Raw genomic sequence first — 13,777 nt, forward strand, 5'->3', positions numbered from 1 at the left:
GAGAAATGGAGAAAACCCAAAATTGACAGATCCGCCCATCCGTAGAAGAGATAGAGAGGCGCATGAAATAATTTTATGTTTTATTTCAGTGACTTAGCTTGATTGCTGCTTTTGGAAGTGAGGAACCCAAATTTCAAATATCTGTAGTAATGGCATTTACCAGGTAGCTTTCAGTCATAATTCCTCAAGTCCATATCACAAATTCAAACTTTAAGTCAGACACACCAAGACCAAGAGCCACAAGGCCTCTCTGATCAGATTTTTTAAGGTGGCTTACAGATCAGAACAAGAATCACTAAAAACATAGAAAAATCAAATATATGTAAAACAAAAAAGCAACAAAAGCCAGTAATGAACACAAGACATTCAAGTTCATTAGGTTCCCATTTTAATTTGAACCTATTGAATCCACACTTCTCCAACTTTTGCAGTGTAGTTCTCCATCATAAAAGCATGTCTGTTAGTGACAATGACACTCAAAAATGCATTTTATTGTAGCAAATTGCCTGCAAAAAATGCGTACATTGTGATATTTTTGTGTGTGTGTGTGTGCGTGTATGTAAAGATAAATAGAGAGAGAGAAATGGGGTAGACTGAAGATTGAAAAATAAGAAACTGAGCAAAACTGAAACTGAACGATTCGTTCATCTCTAGTCAATGATGTGTGTGTGTGTGTGTGTGTGTGTGTGTGTGTTTAATATCAAACAAATTAATCAGAGGGGCTGCAGAAGTGTTCTTTACAACCCTCTGCTCATTTCACCCTCCACTCCTAACATACAAGCACAAAACATTCCCACACTGCAGCCTGGACAGCTACTCCCCTTCCTGCCAAGTTGGGGCTCTGCCTGCCTCGGGGCATAGCTTGGAGAGTAGGACGTGAGTGAAACAGACGCCCAAAATATTATCTTTCAGGAGACAACTTGATGTTCTGACACTACTAGTTTTTGGCAGAAAATAATATATTTAATTCCATCCTTCTGTTTATTTTTTTAAGTTGTTTTTTTTTTAAAACCTGTGTTGTTTTGGCAGTTAAGAATCTGACAGCCTTAAAACCAGAGATTAAAAGAAAGGGTTGGGTGTGCTTTTGTTGAGGGCGAACTGTCAACTGTGGAACGTCTTCCTGACATTATAAAGTTTCAATATTGCCTTGAGATATTTAATGGGAAGCAATCCATAAATGGAAATAAGCACACAGGATTGCAGGCAGAAGATGGCCTGTTGGAGTTCAACGTCTTCCATGTTAGAAAGATAATGTTTTGGATCCCTAGAAACACGAGCAAGAGGAAAATAGTTGGTGGTGATATGCTCCAAAAACATGTTCAAGAAAGATTTGATGCAGGGCTGTAAAAGGGTTAGGATTTCCAAAAGTTTTCCCATGAGCAGAAGGTACGTTTGATCTAACCCATTAACTTCATTAAAATTCCAGTGGAGATCTTCAGAAATCCTGAATGGGCATTTCAGGAAATTGTTTTAGGAGTTACAGAATTGCATTGGTGAAGTAAAATTTTCTTTCTTGTAGATCAAGTTTTGGAACTAAACAAACTATCTGCTAGTTGTATCTTAATCAAAGCTGCTTTGATGATAAAATAGTTTATTTGATCTTCAAGCATCCTTCTAGTGAACTTCTTGAGCACACAATGCAGATTTCTCAAAAACGGTTCAGCCTTTTAAATTTTATTAGTCATACCCCTGCTTTATGATTTAGCTCCGACAACCCATTTTCCTTCATTTCCCTTAGTGATGCCACATGATCCTAACTTCTTCTTAAATTGTTGTTGATTTTCTTCTTGCATACAATCATTAACTGTAGCATTTGGACTCCTCCCCCCTGTAACAATCAGATTACCAATAAACTGAAATCTTAAAGACAGCGGAGAGTAAATTCTGTAATTTTAAAAAATTGATAATGCCCTGGCATCTTTCCATTCTGCAACAGGTGACTATTGGGGGTCTCTTCTACCAAAGCAAGCTTAGACTTAATTACCTCAATCTGATACCAAATCGTTTTAAGGATTTGGGATCCTGTTAGGTTGGTGACTGGTTATTATTCCGCATTTTCTCTAGCTGCTGGTGTACAACTGAATTTCAGCAAAGAAATAGTGAAGTCTAAGCTGATTAACAGCCCAGTAATAAGAATCTAGCTTTTTTCAGTTGCCTTGAGTAGAAGTAAACCCTTCATCTCAACTGGGTTATGAATTTGACTGTTAGGTATTAGAAATAAAATAAACCAGTTGCTGCAATGTTTATATCTGTCAGTCACACTATTAATAATTTGAATGAATACCTTACATTTGCAAATAACAATGGTGTCATTTCTGCTAAGGGTCAGTGGGAGTTTTGCTGCTAACGTGACACAAGAGTAAGGAGTAAATTCAGTTTTTACCTCTCAGGCACTGACATGAAACATGCTCCTTATAAGGATGGTATTCTTCTGGCCACTTATATGTCACAGGATGTTATTTTCATAGAGTTGGTAGTAGCAAGTGTTAACGTAAATCCCATAATTGACAGGTTAGTGGTTTGTGGAGGCAGTGACTTCCCCAGAGGGGATTTCTTGATTAATTGTGATGGCAGATTTAAGGCAGACTGGTTGCCAGTGGGAGGCAGCTGATTACACAGTGTCTAATTACAGACTTTCCACTTTCCAGGGCAATGTAGTGTCATGCGTAAACCTGCCAAAATTCTTTCAAGACAGGAAATGCAGGGGAAGCTAGGCTGACCAAAAAGAAAGACACTGCTAGCAAGGCAAATCTTTGATGGATCATGTATAAACAAGAAGCAGGGACAGTGGGAGACAGTGAGCTCATTGACAACATTGCGAGGCAGTCCGTGCAGTTGGGGTAGAACCAAAAGCACCAAAGGTCAAAATCTGAGATATACTTCAGCTATGGGTAAGTCCCTTTCTCTCCCTCTCTCAGATTGATTTCTGTACCTGAAAAACAGGAATATGGGGCAATTCTCAAATGCTGTTAACATAAAAAAATACATGCCAATGCTCATACTGTATAGTACAAAAAAATGGGATCTGCAACAAATTGTCCGTGTGGTGTGTTCCTGTCTATTGCTGCAGTTGGTCAGCCTGACCCTACAGAAGACTTGATTCCATTTCCTTATCTGCCATATTTTCCATTTTCCCTCCCCACAGCCAATCAGCTCCTTGGTCAGTCCTCATTGAGTTCTTTTAGAGTTCTTCCCACTCTGGTTTTATTTCTTTTCAAAATTGCAATGCTACAATCCTTGTTGTTGCCCCAAACCTCCTGATAACCCCCTCTTGTGCATGTGTAAGCCATGGCATCTCACCTGAGCATCAGAAATTAGACAAAATGACTCCATTGCATGCCAAAGTGCAAACAGCCTTCTGGGTTATAAATGATATATCCTGTGTAATTTGTAGACTTAATGGGTCTCCTTCATTGAGAAGGACAGCTGAAGGATATATTGTTCCATCATGACTGATCTTCCTCTATCTATAGTTCACAAACAGCCACAGGGATACATGAGAGGAAACACTCTCAGTTCAAAATAGGTGATGGTAAGGTCCAATGCTCTGCCTTGTGAAATGAGGGTTTACCTAAGAACATGTCCCCCAAGATTCTCTGTAATGTACAGGGTCTCTGTTGTAGAAGTTTCTTGGCAGTTTCTTGGCAGATGCTGATATGGATGATGTTGCATGGTGGTAAAAAATGGAAAAACACACACACACTATGCTATGCAATTCCATGTCAGCTGTCAGCACTGCCAGATGTTTATTACCATTGCAGGTCAATGATCAAACATTGCAAATTACGTATCAGATATCAAAACCAAACATCATTTGGCTGAAACACAGACATCTACGAATATTAGGAAACTATTCCAACATTTGCTGTTGTTATCACTGAATAATTTACATCATGAAACTTTAATTAAAGTACATGGTGTTCCCAGGTGATTTCCCTCCAGAGAGAAATACTTTGAGAATATTCAGCATCAAAATCATCCACAGAAGAGAATTTTGAGGACAATTTTTGTTTTATTTCAGCTGCAAATGTTTCACAGGTAACTTGGATTTTTGTAATCAGTTTAAGTCCTGCTCATTGCATGTCAAGGCACTGTGCCACCCACCACCCCATTTTCCACAGCAATAAACCAGGCAGAACACAGTGCTTTTTGGATCAAATAAGGCCACAACTTTATTGATTGCAGATGTTAGAGGTTTGGCATAGGTATTGGATACAGCCATTGACTTCAAGCCCACCTGCCGGAAGTATACCCAGGGTCAATCCAACAGCAGGGGAGTCCTATGACTTATATCAAGTAGGAGTACCCCACAGGATGGCTGTCTTGATGAGTGCTGTGGCCCTAGCCCCCATCTAGGACAAAAGCAACTCCTCCCATATCTCTTTAGTGGGATATCCTTTTCTCATAGGGACAGGCAGAGCCACAACCTCCCCTCCAGCCAAGACTAAGGCTTATCCAATGCTTAAACCACCAAAGTTGTGATGACCGCTGTGAGGTAGACAAAAACACCGGAGTGGAACAAATTTGCTGGGTGGATAAATTTCTACCCAGCCCCGAATACGGTGACCAATGAAGTCCACAGCAAGGCCAAGCAAGCATAATTAAAAGCTGAAAACATAGGCAGGGCTCAGGGCTGTCTGGCTTTTAAGCCCAAGGAGTGGGCCCAAGGGAAGCCTGAATGCCCATTGGGCCTGCTTCTGAGGAGAACCTGTCTCCAGGCCCACCCATGACTGGGCAATTTGCAGGCAGGCCTGAATCCAATGCCCTGGCCATTGACGCAAGTTGTTAGGTCCAACGTTCAGTGCCAGCACCAGAAGTGAACTATGGCGGCTGCGCCAGGCTACAACACCGCCTGCCCCCTAAGTGGTAAGTGGACTTGATACAAATGTACTCTGTTGATGCTTTGACTACTCGGCCAATGCCAGACAATAATTGACCAAATATTTCTTTGCTGGTTGAGTTTACAAATAACTGTCCCATCCTAATGCAGTCGGGGATTGTTACACTCCTAGAACAAGAGAGAATGGAGTTGATTAAAGATTGAAGTATAAAGTATGTTTTGATGGCGTGAATCACATTTAAGTAATTTGCAAAATATGCTTTGCTCAAAAGGAGCAACCAAAGCTTTTCTCTGACCTTCCATCCACACACCTGTGGGGTTCTCCAGGATCACTATCTGCTGGGATGTACAACACATCCTCTCTCCCTGTTCCTCTCTCTTCCCGTTAGCAGGTGATTTACGTGACCCCCATTGGCTTCTGTCAGTTACCTTTGATTTGTGAACAAGCTGGAATGAGCCCAGGGCTGGTGGGATCGCATGGTGACAGAGGGATGTTTGAAAGAAAGGTTACATGCAGCCTTTCACTCCTGTGAAAGCCAAACATGCCATTTTTCATAGCTGTAGCTCTGTGATTTCACCTTGCTCACTCGTTTGGCAGGAAGCACAGCTACCGCCTGATGACAGTTCTGAAACAGAAGCAATTGAAAGGGCTTCTTTATTATCTGGAGGTCAAAATAATCAGAAAGTGGAAGAGAAGCAGACAGTGTGACATACAGAATGAACCAGGGTTGCCAGACCCTTATTTTAAATTGAGGGTGAAGGGGAAAGAAAATTAAAGAAACTACTCTGATGACAGTAATAGTCCCATGTCAACAGAAAAGTGCACTTTTATTATTAGTGGAGAAGGAGAATCCAGTGGTTTCTTTCAATGGGGTTAACTTTTACCTGAGATCGATTTGCCTCTTGACCTCAGAGTTCAGCAGTAGTCAAAGCAGAATTTGCTCTGTGTGTATCTTTTTAGAAAAGAAACCTTATTTTTAACCATCAAATAAAGCATGGTATGTAGTAGGGTAAATGATTGAGCGCAGTCCCATTGAGTTCAAGGAGACTTGCTCTCAGGTATAGGATTGGAGCCTTAAAATAGTTTTTATAGGTCAATCCTATGCATGTTTGATCAAAGGTAAGAAATTCTGACTTCAATTGCACTTACTCCCGAGTAAGCAAGTATAGGACAACAGCCTAGGGCTGTAAATCTAGATGCACTTAGATGCACCCATGGTGAGATTTCCTAATATATACATATATATGCATAGAACTGTAACCTTGCAAGTCTTGATTTCATATTCTTAAAGATATGCACTTATTTATTTAGCCTTTCACCCACCTTGTCCCCCAAGGTCAATGTGGACTGAACATCAGAAAAACCAGATACACAACGATGTGGTGATTGCTAAAAGTCACCTGCTGCAAATCCACCCCTTTCCTTTGCATCAGTTAATATCTTAAATTTTATTCTGGGCTTCTTGCCCTGCCAGACAAATCTAGAGATGTCTCTCTGCCACTTCTTGAAGCAATCCATTTTGTCCACAATTTGCAATGTTTGAAACAAAAATAACATTCTAGGCAATACATTCATTTTTATCGCAGCAATACGACCCAGTAGTGAAAGCTTTAAATGTGACCAAATTTCTAAATCTTTTTTCACTTCAGCCCAGCATTTTTCATAGTTGTCTTTAAATAAATTCCCATTTTTTGCTGTCATATTAATCCCCAGGTATTTCACTTTCTTAACCACTGTTAAACCTGTTTCATTCTGAAACCTCTCTTTCTCAATCAGTGTTAAGTTTTTCTTTAAAACCTTGGTTTTTAACTTATTCAGTTTAAATACAGCAACCTGACCAAATTCTTGAATCAGTTCTAGAACCCTTTTGGTACTAGATTCTGGCTCCTGTAACGTCAGTACTAAGTCATCTGCAAATGCTCTCAATTTGTACTGTTTAGCTCCGACTTGTATACCTTTAACCAACTGGTCCCTTGTGGGAGTCATAAAGCCACGGTAAAGGCTTGTAATATTGCAGGGTGCCCCCTGACCTCGGCTGACCAGCACTCTGAGCTTTACAATGTATTGGAATGTATTGCAGTTGTGTTTCCTCTGGGCAGTGATTGACCTTATATGGTGAAGGGGGCAATAATAGCCTTGACCGGATGAGGTAACGTGAGACATTGGAAAACAGCCATGCGGCTGGAGAGAGAGAAAGGAGAGTAATAAAAGTAGCTGCAGGAGGAGAGGGGAGTTCGAAGGGAGCTGCTCCTACCATCATGAAAATATTGCTGGCTCTCTGTGTCATAATTTTATGCTAAACTTCGCCATTTGTACGGCTGGCTCCGACAGTCCCTTCTAATCATATTCAGCAAAACCTCCAGGACCGATATAAACAGCAATGGGGAAATTGGGCAGCCTTGTCGTGTCCCTTTATCTATCTTAAATTCTTCCGTCACCACATTATTTACAATTAGTTTAGCCTTTTGTTCTGAATAAATTGCACTTATACCTTGGCCTACCCCCATCCCCTGTAGGTTCTTCTTCATAAAACTCCAAGAGATATTGTCAAAAGCTTTCTCCGCGTCCACAAATATCAAAACTGCTTTAGTATTTATGTTCACTTCTAGTTTTTCCAAAATATCCATTATATTCCTCATATTGCCAGACAAGTGTCTTCCCGGGAGAAAGCCCGCTTGGTCTTTATGGATCTCTTCCATCAACACTTTTTTCAATCTCTTAGCCAAAATGTCTGCAAAAAATTTGTAATCCACATTAAGTAATGATATGGGGCGGTAGTTCTTAAGCTGAGTCTTTTCAGTCTCTGTTTTCGGTATAAGTGTAATATACGCTTCTTTCCATGACTCTGGTGCCCTTTTCCCTTCCAATATTTCATTACAGACTTCCTTTAAAGGTTGTACTAACCACTCTTTCAAGGATTTATAGTATCTAGAAGTCAGCCCATCCGGTCCTGGAGATTTGCCCAATTGCATGTTTTGAATGGCACCTTCTACTTCCTGTTCAGATATTTTATAATTCAACATTAATTTACTTTCTTGAGAGATTTTTTGTAATCCATTTGTCTTCAAAAAGTGATCTATGCCCATTTCTTTCTGTGGCCCTTGTGTGTATAATTGTTTAAAGGTGGATTTGCCCTGCCAGACTTTAAACTTTACTATGAATCAGCAGCTTTTTGCTGGTTGAAAGAATGGCTGCTTCTTGAAAACACTGACATTTTGGACCTAGAAGGTTTTAATAATGTATTTGGATGGCATGCATATCTGTGGTATGATAAGGTCAAAGCACATAAAGCATTTAAAAACCATATTGTCAGGAAAGCATTGTTTAATGTTTGGATAAGATATAAGGACTTATTGGAAAATAAAACCCCAAAGTGGCTATCACCGATGGAAGCGAAAGCTCTGAAAAAGCTCAATATGGAGGCCAAATGGCCGAAATATTGGGAAAATTTGGAACAAGATGGAGATAGGCTGAAATTGCAGAGTTTTGAGAAATTAAAAAACAAAGTGCGAGACTGGCTTCATTATTATCAGATAATGGAGGCATATAATTTGGACAAGAAAATTGGTTTCCAGGTGGAAAAATCAAAATTAGAAACAGAACTGTTAGAACCCAAAACTAAGATTTTGTCAAAGATGTATAACTTGCTGTTGAAATGGAATACTCAGGATGAAACGGTGAAATCTGCTATGATCAAATGGGCACAAGATGTTGGACATAACATAATGATGGCTGACTGGGAACAGTTATGGACCACAGGTATGAAGTTTATGGCATGTAATGCCTTAAGAGAGAATATTATGAAAATGATATACAGGTGGTACATGACCCCAGTCAAGCTTGCAAAAATTTATCATTTGCCCGATAACAAATGTTGGAAATGTAAAGAAACTGAAGGTACATTCTTTCACCTTTGGTGGACGTGCCCAAGGATTAAGGCTTTCTGGGAGATGATATATAATGAATTGAAAAAGGTATTTAAATATACCTTCTCGAAGAAACCAGAGGCCTTTCTCCTGGGCATAGTCGGTCAATTGGTGCCAAAGAAGGACAGAACTTTTTTTATGTATGCCACAACAGCAGCAAGAATACTCATTGCAAAGTATTGGAAGACACAAGATCTACCCACTCTGGAAGAATGGCAGATGAAGGTGATGGACTATATGGAACTGGCGGAAATGACTGGCAGAATCCAAGACCAGGGAGAAGAGTCGGTGGAAGAAGATTGGAAGAAATTTAAGGACTATCTACAGAAATATTGTAAAATTAATGAATGTTAGAATGATGTTGGATAAAAATTAAGTGGTTTTCAGCTGTAATACTATAAGGGAATATGAAAAATGGATTATTAATAGGTAAAAATTTAACGTTACAATATTTTAAGATTAAAGATTAGGATAAACAAGAGGGTAAGGATTTGCTGAACCAACAAACTGAACTGGAATACAAAAAAGGGAGGCGTGAGGAGGTCCGGGAAATAAGCTAATGAAAAATAAGCAATGGAAAGATTGAGTTGTTTTTAGCCATTTTTATTTTTGTACTTTTTTCTTTTTTTGTTTTTGTTTTGTAACATTTTGAAAATCTTAATAAATATCTTTAAAAAAAAAAAAAGTCACCTGCTGCAAGATGCCTGCCCAGCTTCTTCTGAAATATTTCAAGGGAAAAAGTTATTTGCTTTTTAATTAGGTCAAGTGTATCTGTGCGGTATGATTAATTGCCATAAAGGTAAAGGGACCACTGACCGTTAGGTCCAGTTGCGGACGACTTTGGGTTTGCGGCGCTCATCTTGCTTTACTGGCTGAGGGAGCCGGCGTACAGCTTCCGGGTTATGTGGCCAGCATGACTAAGCTGCTTCTGGCGAACCAGAGCAGCACACGGAAACGCCGTTTACCTTCCCGCTGGAGCGGTACCTATTTATCTACTTGCACTTTGACATGCTTTTGAACTGCTAGGTTGGCAGGAGCTGGGACCGAGCAACGGGAGCTCACCCCTTCGCGGGGATTCGAACCGCCGACCTTCTGATCGGCAAGCCCTAGGCTCTGTGGTTTAGACCATAGTGCCACCCACGTCCCAATATACTTCATAATCCACTCTTATCCAACAATCCTATCCATAATTGTGCTCCTACCAATAAAAGCGCTCCCTGACCCCAAAGGGACATCAGCATACTCAGGCAGCAATAGGTCCAGATAGTTTTCTCTCTCGAGGTTGAAAGTAGACCAGGCTTACAAAAATTTTCTACTCCCAACCTCTTAAAATATATGTTACAAATTGATAGCTATTTATCAATGGACAATACAATTTGGAACTCATGATGATAGTACAAAGTAAAGGCTTTCCTATCCCAAATTTAGGCTCTGCATTCAAACTAGTTATTCCCAATGCAAAATCTTTTTACAAATTCATTTTAACAAACTGATTCTATCTATGAGACATTTTCAAATGTAACTTCTGTAAGTAAGTCTTCAACAAAGTTTAGTTTCACTTTTACACATGGTATCCTGTTTTTCAACAAACCATGGTTAGTTATACAAGCTTGCTTTCTCACCTATGGCTTGAACTTTAGCAACTCATAATAGTTTAGGATTCTATGCAAAGATGGCTAATGCTAAATTTGACAAGTTCATGCAACTCAGCATCTGTTAGCAGTGCCTGAATGTCCAACCTGGTGGTCTGACATTAATGGAGCTCTGACGTGCCAGTACCATCCTAATCTCTTCAATCATATTGATCCGCTGAAGAGCTGAATCAAGTTTGAGTGCTTCTTATTCATGTTGTTTTTGTAGCTGCAGTTTGTAGTTTGGGTGATGGGCCAAAAGATGACAAGTCCTTTACTCCACTTGAAATGGCTAGTGAAAACATTTTTTAAAAATAAAAAAAATCAATTATTGCTTCTGCAAGGTTTACACGCCACTGAAAAAGTTTTGTAACTCAGCCAAAATGATCAGTTTTTCAACAGGACCAGCCCTTACAAGTATCAGATATGTCTGAAAAAAGCTCTGCTCTATTCTGCCTTGCAGTCACAAATGGCTGACGATATCCCTGTTGAATGATGTTGTTGAGTGATGGAAAACATACAAGTAGTACTCAGGACAAATGTCAGAATGGTACTTTGTACCCTAAAGATCTATTGCAGACTTGTGCAATCAGGAAACACTGGAAAAAGGCAGCCACTCGATAGCTCCAACGCTGGAGAAAATAGACTCTGAAGACACTTCCCAGTCACCTAGCTTGATGCCTCATCACCCAGGTTCCTTTTTCCCAACGTCCATTGAGGCAACAGTGTTTAGGTAACATGGGCTTTCTCTGCACTAAAAAAGAAGAGGGCTTACAGTGTTTTCCCACTTGAATAGGGCAGCATTATGATCTCAATGGAGTCAGATGGAAGTGGAGAGATAGACATGTGTGAGCACCCAGAGGCATTTGAATGATGAAAGGAGGATTACACAAGTCAGCCATTCAGTGGGGAAGGACTATTGCTAGTAGCAAAGCACATGCCTTCAAAGAATCATAGAATTGTAGAGTTGGAAGGCACCCCAACGATCATCTAGTCCAAAGCCCTGCAATGCAGGAATCTCAACTGAAACATACATGACAGATGGCCATCCAACTTCTGATTAAAAACTTCCAAAAATGGAGAGTCCACCACCTTCTGAGGGAGTCCGTTCCACTGTCAAACAGCTCTTACTGTCAAAAAAAAGTTATCCCTGATGTTTAGTTGGAATCACCTTTCTTATAACTTGAAGCCTCAGTTCAGTATACCTGAAGGAGCGTCTCCACCCGCATCGTTCTGCACGGACACTGAGGTCCAGCTCCAAGGGCCTTCTGGCAGTTCCCTCACTGCGAGAAGCCAAGTTACAGGGAACCAGGCAGAGGGCCTTCTCAGTAGTGGCTCCCGCCCTGTGGAACACCCTCCTACCAGATGTCAAAGAGAAAAACAAGTACCAGACTTTTAGAAGACATCTGAAGGCAGCCCTGTTTACGGAAGCTTTTAATGTTTAATAGACTATTGTATTTTAATATTCTGTTGGAAGCCGCCCAGAGCTGCTGGGGAATAAATAATTTATTATTATTATTATTATTATTATTATTATTATTATTATTAGTTCATGTCCTGCCATCCAGAGCAGTAGAAAACAAGCTTTTTCTTTCTTCCATGTGACACCTGTTGAGATCTTTGAAGACTGCAAAGAGTAGACACCTGCTACACCAGGGATCTGATGGTTTGTCCAAGGACAAACCATCCTATTCAAGGTGTCCACCTATTCAAGGTGAGCATCAGGAGATGCCGTTTCCTAACTCTCTTCGTGGTAGCAAATGCACCAGAGCTGAGTTAGGGGAGAGATTGCCTTTGGCTAGTTGACTGCAAATCAAACACATACGTCAACAAGGCTGTGGCCCACAACTGAACCCATTTGCAGTGCCTTGTGTTTTCATTCCAGGGGTGTGGGGGAGGGAAGGCGGAAGCAATCATGTTTTAGGTTGGAACAAATTAATACAAGCAACGCTAGGCACATGTGACACGGTGATCATGGAAACGCTGGCACAGCTCTAAGTATAAAAGAACCATCTGACCATGCTTTAAAAACCACAGTACACTGTAACTCATTATCAAAGAGCTGATATACAAACAATGGATCAAAGTCTCCCAGCATTCCCATGCTATGGGTAGGAAAGCCCGGCTTTCTTCCGTTTCAGATGAACTCAAGATGAAAATGCTGCAGTGAATGAAACCTTTTCCACTGATGAGAGAGAGGGAGAGCAATAACTTAAGAAGCCTTTACTGATGTTAAGCTCTCAGGTGTTGCCTTCAGGCAATTTTTGTGTGTTGTTGATTATTAATCTTTGTAGCTTAATCACTATAAACACGGATGATAATTATCTTAAAAGGGAAAATGCTTTCTTTGTTGTCTTCAGGACAACATTAGGTGTGTGTTTTTTTTACTCTTCCCTTAGACTGTAAACCACACTATCTAAACTCTCTCCGCAGTAAGAAATATAATCCTCTAAAGCGGAGCAAAAGTATTTTAGCCAGGAGGTGGTTGTCAAAGCTGTGGCAGTTGGTAAAGCGCTCTGCTCCTGCAGGAAAGCCTTTTGCTTGAACCAATTGGAAATCTTTTCTTTTTGTGCTTCTGTATTTTAAATGTGCACACATAAACGGCCTCAGCTCTGCTCTCGTCATGGGCAACAAGTCATGTCCCAGAATGGCATCTGCACCAAAAGGCACATTCAGCCGGTTCAATGAAAACCATGTGGTCACTGCAATGTAGGTGGGAACAAGTGGAACCTGCAGCAAAATGTTGTAGTGTGGAGTGCTGCCCTTCACAGCTCCAGCCAGGCAGCTATGCCCCTTTCCAGGATACTCCATTCCGTTCCCGTTCCCACCCACTGTTTTACACTTCCCATTTTCCTCCTACTCAGCAGTAAGTCAGCATTCCATGTCCACCAAGCTCAGTCTCACTAGCCTGCTCTGTGATCCACACCTTATTTTTTTGCATGTGACGGGGACATCTGCCCTTATATTTCTGGTGGGATCTGATTAGACTATCCTCACTTTCAATTCTATGAATATATTAAGAAAATAATATTTTTAGAAGTGCTAGACTTCCAGTTTTGGTAAACATCCCAAAGATGAAAAAGCTATAGGTGAAGAAGTTAGTACAGATCCTTTGGTGCCTTTGAAAGTCAGGCCAAAAGTAATTTGCCTAAAGCTGTGCCGATTGCCCCAGGAATTATTCAAGCTCTCTTGACTTTAATTTAAGGCTGATTTATGTGGTACATTTTTGTGGCCAAACCTCACATGCACCGGATTGTGTGTGTGTTTGTCTTTCCCAATCAGCAGCTCCTCTGCTGACTTGAGAGTCTCCACATTCAAAAGTCTTTCAAGCTTTAAAAGCTGTCTTGCGATTCATGCAACAGTTTTGCTGTGGAATCAA

At 40.5% G+C, this 13,777-nt stretch overlaps 1 long non-coding RNA gene across 1 annotated transcript in view; it reads left to right on the top strand.

The window, feature by feature from the left end:
- Nucleotides 1-2,321: 2,321 nt before the first annotated feature.
- Nucleotides 2,322-13,777, top strand: part of LOC308485903 — a 133,243-nt gene continuing 121,787 nt past the window's right edge. The window contains exon 1 of the long non-coding RNA XR_013990839.1: nucleotides 2,322-2,891. This is a non-coding gene — a long non-coding RNA (uncharacterized lncRNA). The remainder of the gene's footprint in view (nucleotides 2,892-13,777) is intronic.

The sequence above is a fragment of the Podarcis pityusensis genome (genome assembly GCF_964106645.2).
Source record: "Podarcis pityusensis genome assembly, chromosome: 9".
Taxonomy (NCBI): Eukaryota; Metazoa; Chordata; class Lepidosauria; order Squamata; family Lacertidae; genus Podarcis; species Podarcis pityusensis.